Source organism: Phyllostomus discolor, chromosome 13, assembly GCF_004126475.2.
Source record: "Phyllostomus discolor isolate MPI-MPIP mPhyDis1 chromosome 13, mPhyDis1.pri.v3, whole genome shotgun sequence".
In the NCBI taxonomy this organism is placed as follows: domain Eukaryota; kingdom Metazoa; phylum Chordata; class Mammalia; order Chiroptera; family Phyllostomidae; genus Phyllostomus; species Phyllostomus discolor.
Window position 1 is genome coordinate 27,611,123 of NC_040915.2, and position 8,311 is coordinate 27,619,433.

The window sequence follows — 8,311 nt, forward strand, 5'->3', positions numbered from 1 at the left end:
CCTAGTAATTGAACATTAGTTAGTAACAGGGCTCAGTAGCAATGTTCTGACTTAGATTAGCAGATGGGGGTTGGGGTAACTCTGCCCATCAGACAGAACTCACCTTTATGTCTGCATCAACAGCTGAAGCAATTGTGTTAATGTTAGGAAGAGCAGTTTGGGAAGTGGATCCCAGCACTTTCAGAGAGGGGGAATTAAACTCTGAACTCAGGCTCTTGTGCATAAGTGGTCCTCCCTGCTTATGGAGATGAGGGATGAGTATGGATGTCTATAAAATTCCCAAATTTTTGGAAACTCTTTTAAACCACCTTCATAATGCTTGGGCAAAAAAGAAATCAAAAGGGAAATAAGGAACTATTTTTAACTTAATGAAAATATAGCATATCAGAATTTATGAGATGCTGCAAAAGTAGGACTTAAGGGGGGAATTTAGAGCACTAAAATGCCTATACTAAAAAAGAAGAAAGGTCAACACAATGACCTTTGCTCCCACCTAAAAATCTAAAACATAAAAAAGAGTAAGTTAAGACCAAAGCAAACATAAGAAAATAATAAATAAAAATCAGCAAACATGTCAATGAAATAGATAATAGAAAAACAATGGAGAAAAATCATTGAAATTAAAAGCTAATTCTTTGAGATCAATAGACTTCATTAACTTCTAACCAAACAGAGCAGGAAGATAGAAGACATAAATTACCAAATATCTGTAATGAGAAAAATAACAGAACTACAGATTTTACAGATATTAAAACAGAAATAAGAGGATATTATAAACAACTCTATTTCTATGAAATAAATAATAAATGCCTATAAATAAACTGGACAAATTCCTTGAAAGACATAATCTACCAAAGTTCACTCAAAAAAACCAAATAGCCAGAACTTGTAGTGAACAACTTTCACATACATACACGACCCCCTCCCCAAATTCAAGAACTAGATAGCTTCTTTGGGGAATTCTCTCAAACATTTAAGAAATAAATAATATCAAGCTTTTTTTGTATTATTTTTTGAAGAGGCAGGAATAATTACCAATTCATTCTATGAGCTCACTGTTACAGAAGACAACATTATAAGAAAATTACAGTCTAGTATTCCTCAAGTATATATAGCAAAAAATCTCAACTAAAAAGTAAATCAAATCTAAAAACCTATAAAAGAGAACATATCATGATCAAGTAAATGACATCGTTGTGAGTTTATGCCTGAAATGCAAAGTTGATAGAACATTTGACAAATCACTGTGACTCACCATATTAACAGTCTAAGAAAAAATATATACATATAATCATCAAAAGAAATTAAAAAAGCATTTGACAAAATATAATATCCATTCCTAAAAGAAAATCTGTATCTCAGCAAACTGGGAATAGACAGAACTTTCTTAACTTGATTAAAGGCATCTCTAAGAAACCTACATTAAACTTAATGGTTTAAAAAAATTAAAAAATTATTTTTCCCAAGATCAGAAAGAAGAAATATAGGTCCATTCTCACTGCTTCTCTTCATTTTTGTACTGATATTTCTACCTAATGCAATAAGGCAAGAAAATAAATAAATGGTATAGAGATTAGAAAGGAAGAAGTAAAAGAAATAAATGGTATAGAGATTAGAAAGGAAGATTACTCACAAATGATATACTCTTCTATGTAGAAAATCCTGTGGGACCTACCAAAAAGCTACTAGAACTTATAAATTAGTTTATCAAAGTTTCAAGATGCAACATCAATATAAAAGACCATATTTATATATAATAACAATGAATAAGCAGAAACTAAAAATGTTAAAAACAATGTCATTTACAGTAGCATCAAAAATATAAGTAGTTTGAAAGCATTATGCTAAGTGAAATAAGCCAGGTGGTGAAAGACAAATACCATATGATCTCACCTTTGAAAGGAACCTAAACAACAAAACAAAGAAACAAGCAAAATATAACCAAAGACACTGAAATAGAGAACAGGCTGACAGTGACCAGAGGGGAGAGGAGAGGGAATTTCAGGGGAATTTCAGGGGAAAAGGGAAAGGGTTTACAGGAACAAGTATAAAGGACACATGGATAAAAACTAGGGGCAGGTGGAAATGGGAGGGAGGAGGGGAGGGCTAGGTGGGTGGGTTGGGATGGGAGTAAAAGACAGAAAATTGTACTGCAACAACAATTAAAATAAAGAAAAAATGTATAAGTAGTTTGAGGTTATATCCAACAAAATATGTGTAAGGCCCACAGATTAAAAACTACAAAACACTGCAAAAGAAATTAAAGAAGATCTAAATAAATGGAGATATAGACAATGTTTATGGATCAGAAGACTCAATATTGTTAAGATGTCAATTCTCCAAATTAGTCTATAGTTGTAATACAATCCCGGCCAAAATCTTAGCAGAGTATACTGTAGAAATTGACAAGCTAGTTCTAAAACTGATGTGGAAATGCAAAAAAAAAAAAAAAAATAGGATAGCTGAAACAACTTTAAAAGGAATAAAAAAGTTGGAAAGATAGCACTACCTGATTTGAAGACTTATTACAAAGATACAGTAATCATCAGTGTGATAGTAATGTCAAAATAGATAATAGATAATAGGATCAGAGTAGAGAGCCCAGAAACCCACAGAGAGTCCAGAAATACACCAACAGATACAGCGACAAGTGATTTTTGGTAAGGATAGAGACAATTCAGTGGAGAAAGGATAGTCTTTCAACAACTAGTGCTCGAACAGTTGGATATCTATATGGGGAACATGGTGAGCTGATCTTTAATTCATCCCTTCCTTGTATCAAATACAAAAAATTAACTCAAAATGGATCATAGACCTACATGAAAACCTAAAAATATAAAACTCCAAGAAGAAAACATGGAGGAAATTTTCATAACCCTGGTTTGCAAAAAGATTTCTTAAATATAATACAAAAAGCACAATTCATAAAAGAAAAATTGATATATTATACTACATTAAATTTAGAACTTCTGTTATTTGGGTTCCACTATTAAGAGAGTGAAAAGACAACCACAAAATGAGAGAAAATATTTATAAATCATACATCTGACAAGGAAATTGTATTCAGCATATATAAAGAACACTAAACCCAATAATAAGCCAACAGTCCTTTTTTTTGAAAAAAGATAGAAGATCTGAACTTACACTTTAACAAAGAAGATATCTAGATGGCAAATAAGCAAATTGCAAAGGTGCTCAATATCATTATCATTAAGAAAATCCAAATAAAACAATGGGATACCATCACACACCCATTAGAATGGCTAAAATTAAAAATCCTAATCATACTAAGGCTTGTCAAGGACACGGAGGAACTGAAGCTTCCCACAGTGCTGATTCCAGTATGTGGAATGGCACGACTACTCTGAAAACAGTTTGGCAGTTTCTTAGAAAACTCAGCATAAACCTACCAGATGGCCCAGCCATTGCACTCCTAGAGATTTACCCAAGAGAAATGAAGGCATGTGCCCACACAAAGAATTGTACATGAATATTTGTAGGAGTTTTGTTTGTAACGGCCCAAAACTGGAAGTGTCCATCGACAGGTAAAAAGGCAAACAGAATTGTGGTCTACACTGAAATACTACTCAGCAATAAAAACGATGGACACACTGGTGCACACAGTGTGAATGAGCCTCAGAATCATTGCGCTGACTGGAAGAAGCCAGGCAAAAAAAGGGTATTCGCTGTATGATTTCATTTATGTAAAAATTTCTAGAAAATAGAAACTAATCTATAGTGAGAATAACAGACACTGAGGAATGGGCGAGGGCTAGGGAGGGGTGGAAGGGAAGGCTTTCAAAGGAGCACAGGCAGACTTTTGGTAGGGATGGATATATTCATAGTCTCGATTGTGGTAATAGTTTTCCAGGTGTAAACACGTACAGATTATTATACACCTATGTCAATTATACCTAATAAAGCTGCTTTTACAAACATGTTTAGGCTGCATGTGATTAGATGTGGCCATACATGATGGGGGTCCTGAGGTGAGAGGCCCAGAGGTGGAGCTCTGGGGCCCATTGGTAGAAAGGTGGGGCTCTGGGGCCCAAAGGTGACCCATAAACGATGTCCCCCTTCGAAGGCTGCTGGAAACCAGATTGCTCTGCTGCTTCTCCTGGATGTTGCAGCAAAGACAATTCTGGCAGGCAGATCGTTTTTCAAGTGTTTAGCACATGACAAGTGCTTTCTTTGGTTCCCATTATCCCCTGACTGACTTTGGTTTTTGTTTTTTTTTTTCTTTCCTGATGAATCTCCAAAGTAGGGATAACTTTGACCTCACAGGTCAAACTGGGATCACTGGTGGTGGCTGCGCAGAGCGCTGCACTGAGAAGGTGGGAGGTGGGCTGAGGCCCCCGAAGGTGTCCACACCCTAACCCCCGCAACACACTGGCCTTTGCAGCAGAAGGCACTTTGTAGATTGACTACGGCCCAAGCTAACCACAAGTCCTTAAGAGAGGACAACTCTTCCTGGCTGTGATCAGGTAGCAGCATGGGAAGGACTCTGAGATGTAGGAGGCTGTGTTCATTGGACTGGAGAGAGACCTGTAGACGTTGGAAAAGACAAGGAAATGGATTATCTCCTTGAGTTTCCAAAAACGAAGGCAGTCCTGCCAAAACCTTCATTTTAGCCCAACAAGACCTGTGTTGGACTTCAAACCTGCAGAACTGAAGATAATAAAGTTACGCTGTGTTAAGCCATTTGCAAACTAATCCAAGCAGGAGGGAATGTTGTGCTCAGTAATGTCTAGTGTAGCTGTCATAGGGGAAAGAAGGTTGCATGCTATGTGTCTGCCATCTAGGCTTTCATTTCAAGGTGTGCCGGCATGGGAGTTGGGGGTGCTCCTTCGTTTATGGTGTCTACTGCGCGCCAAGCTCTGTGCTAGACTCTTTACATGTGTTCCCTCGGTCATCTTCACGTCAGCCCTACCATGCGGTAACACAGGCAGCTCTCTATAGTCACAGGTCCAACCAACCACAGATGGAAAATACTAGAATAAGAAATATCCCAGAAAGTTTCCAAAAGCAAAACTTAAATTTGCCATGTACCCAGCACTACACTGAATCCATGCAAATGAAGTGACATGTAGCCACACCTTGCTATCTATGCCTGTATGCAAATCAGTTTATACAGAAATACTGTGCCATTGTAAGGGACTTAAGCATCCAAGGACTGTGGTGTCTGTGGAGGGTCCTGGAACCAATGCCCACGGATACCGAGGGCTTGACTACATTGCTTCCCCTGTCAGTAGATGGGGATTAGAGAAATTAAGACCTTATCTAAGATGTTAATGCTAAATGATATGTTTTTTTTATTCCTTCCAGCTTTCAAACAAAACATGGAGTCTGGAGACAACCTAGGTGAATTAGGTTTCAAGTGTTGATGGGAAACAAGAACAAACACAGATGAAGAGCCTTTGTCTTGGAACAATACTCCTGTCCCTGGAAGTGCTGCTCCTAATGTTATTAGCACAGCTGGATCTCCCAGAAGTGTCCTGGGAGTGGGTAAGGAGCAATACATTTCTAATATTTGGTAATTACCACGAAAACAATTTGCTCCTTGTTTACACTTAAACTTCAGCACAGAGGAATGCCTCTTTTCTGTCTCAGTACAATGTGTGTGACACATCCAGCCAGCTGCCTCACTGAACTCCTGGCCCCCTCTGGAGGGGGGGCTTGTTTATGCCTCTGCTGAAGGGGCCACACAGCCGTGCATCCTCCTCACTCTTCCAGGAATGCTTCAGGCAGCCATCCTGCGGATAGCACTGCTGGATTCTCTCTCTCTCTGCTAGTGAAATTGCAACATCATGTGTTGGGGGAAGGGAGGAGCAAGACCCCAGACATCCTTCAAAACAGAGCTGTGGAACCAGGCGGGGCCAGTGTTGTTTGTAATTTCACTATCTTTATTTTGACGGAAGTTAATGAGTTGGAAAGGCAGGAAGGAAATGTTGAGAGCCTAGCTTAAACACTGATTAATTCCACAACTTAACCTCTCTAAGCCTTCTTTTAAAAATCCATAAAACAAGAGCAGTAACAGCCAGCTCACAGAGACGTGGTGATGGCTACAATTGATTAAGCATGTACTATGGGTTATGCACTGTGTGAAGGGCATTTCATGGGAACCTCACGTACTCCAACAGCCTTATGAGAGAGGTACTCCTACCCCATGCTGCAGATGAGGATACAGAGGCTCCAAGAGAATTAGTTACTTGCCTAAAATCAAACAGCTAGTAAAGGAAACTAACCAAGTCACCTGACTCTAGACTCAGAACACACAACCATGTGGTGAAGCACTTAGCATGCGCCTTGCACAGGGAACATGTTCAATAGATGTGAGCAGGACCTGTGCTGGCGTTAGTACTGGCATTCAGTATGAGCTGGGACCTGAGGTCCCCGTGTGCCTGCTTGCCTTTTATTGTCTATTTATGGTAAAATAAAATACAGATACAGAAACCACACAGATACGAGCAACCCACCCACAGACTGCATCCAATCAAGCCACCCACCAAAAGGAACCATGATCTTGACCTTTGTGGGAATAACGGTCTTCATCAGTTCAGGCTGCCATAACCAAGTTTTATAGGCTGAATGGCTTGTAAACACCAGAAGATTATTTCCCACAGTTCTGGAGGCTGGAGGTCTGAGGTCACGGAGCCAGTGCGATTGCGCTCTGCGAAGGGCGCCCCTCCGTGGTGCCAACGGCCAGCTTCTTTGTGTGCCTTCTCCTGCTGGGAGGAGGGCAAGAGAGCTCTCTGGGGTCCCTTTCATAGATTAATTTGATAACAAGTTAATGTTGAACATTTGAACCTAAAAATAAATATATACGCATAAAGTAGCTCTTTTATCAGTTATATAGTTGGTGATTTCCACATAAAATTTGTCCACAAAGGGTGGGTTTGCTATATACAAAAAGGGTGGAAATTCGTCTTTGCGCTTACATCCATCTCCCAGGTAAGTCTGGTCTCTACAAAGGCTTCTTGGCCACCTGAGCTCATGGCCACCCCTACCCCTTTGGTGTGTGTTCCACCGGTGTGGCTCTTGGTCTAGGAGGCCATGGGACAAAGGGGAGGTTTGCATTCAGGAGTTCAAATGCAGGCTTCACTCCCTACTGTCTATGTGACCCCTCCCCCTTACCTGCAAGATGAGGATGGTGCTGCTTGCTTCCTATTCAGAGGGGGAGATTAAGCTAGATTTGGGGCTAAGCTTCCTTAGAATCAGTGAAATGCTATGTGATTATAAATTATTAATCTTTCATCTTATGTTACTGTATACAAGGGGGACCAAAAAATGGAATTTATTTATAAAGAAGTGTGTATTTATTCTTACATGTTTAAATTGCAGTCACCTTCAAAGTACTCTCCATTTGATGCAATAAACCTATCGAGACATTTTTTCCACTGCTCAAAACAGTTTTTGAACACATAGATGTTATGCCTTTTAGTATTTTTGTTGTTTTTTGTTTCACCTCTTCCACATCAGCAAAACATTTCCTTTTGAGGACTTTTTTCATCTGGGTATACAAAAGAAGTTGCCTGGGGCAAGATCAGGTGAATAGGTAGGATGGGGCACAGGGGTCATACTGGTTTTGATCAAAAACTGCCAAACAATTAGAGTGCAGTGTGGGCAGGTGCACTTGTGAATCACCCATCATGATGTGGGCAAACGCGTTGAGTCTTCAGAAGAATTCATTGAACTTGTACAGACTCTGACAACAATGCCAACTGTTACACTGATATAAGTGGGCCCCTAGAACACTCAGGTAGCGGGGGAAGCCTGTACCACAAGGGGACTGCCCTCTAGAAGATAATTCTGGGTTTTTGGGGGGGTGCCTCCTCATATATATGTTTATTATGTATTTATATAAAAATTATCAAAATGTGCATCTGTCTAGCCTCACTGCAATAGATTAATTGCATTCAATGCCTCATTTCTTTTTCTCTCCCTGTTATCCGCAGCCTTTACCATGCAACTCTGTAGTGCCCTCCCATTCTGATTCTGGATTTGACCGTGTGACTGGCTTTGGCCAATAGTATGTCAGCACAAGTGACCCAAACAGAGGCTTGAAAAGCGCTTGTACAAAAGGGCTTGCTTACTGTTGCTCCTGCACCTTCACAGTGAGAGCATGCCCAAGCTAGCCTGCTAGAGCAGAGCCAAGTTAACTAGTTAGTCACCCCAGTTGAGACCACCCTAGACCAGCCAATAGTAAGTCAGCTCTCAGACATATGCGACTAAACCAGAAGAATTGCCCAGCTGAGTCTAGATGAAACTGCCAACTTGCAGATTTGTGAGCTAAATAAATGCTCACTGTTTT

General features: G+C 39.8%; 1 long non-coding RNA gene across 1 annotated transcript in view; it reads left to right on the plus strand.

The window, feature by feature from the left end:
• LOC118497877 overlaps positions 1-5,762 on the plus strand; it is a 91,979-nt gene extending 86,217 nt beyond the window's left edge. The window contains exon 2 of the long non-coding RNA XR_004900390.1: positions 5,326-5,762. This is a non-coding gene — a long non-coding RNA (uncharacterized LOC118497877). The remainder of the gene's footprint in view (positions 1-5,325) is intronic.
• Positions 5,763-8,311: the final 2,549 nt, after the last annotated feature.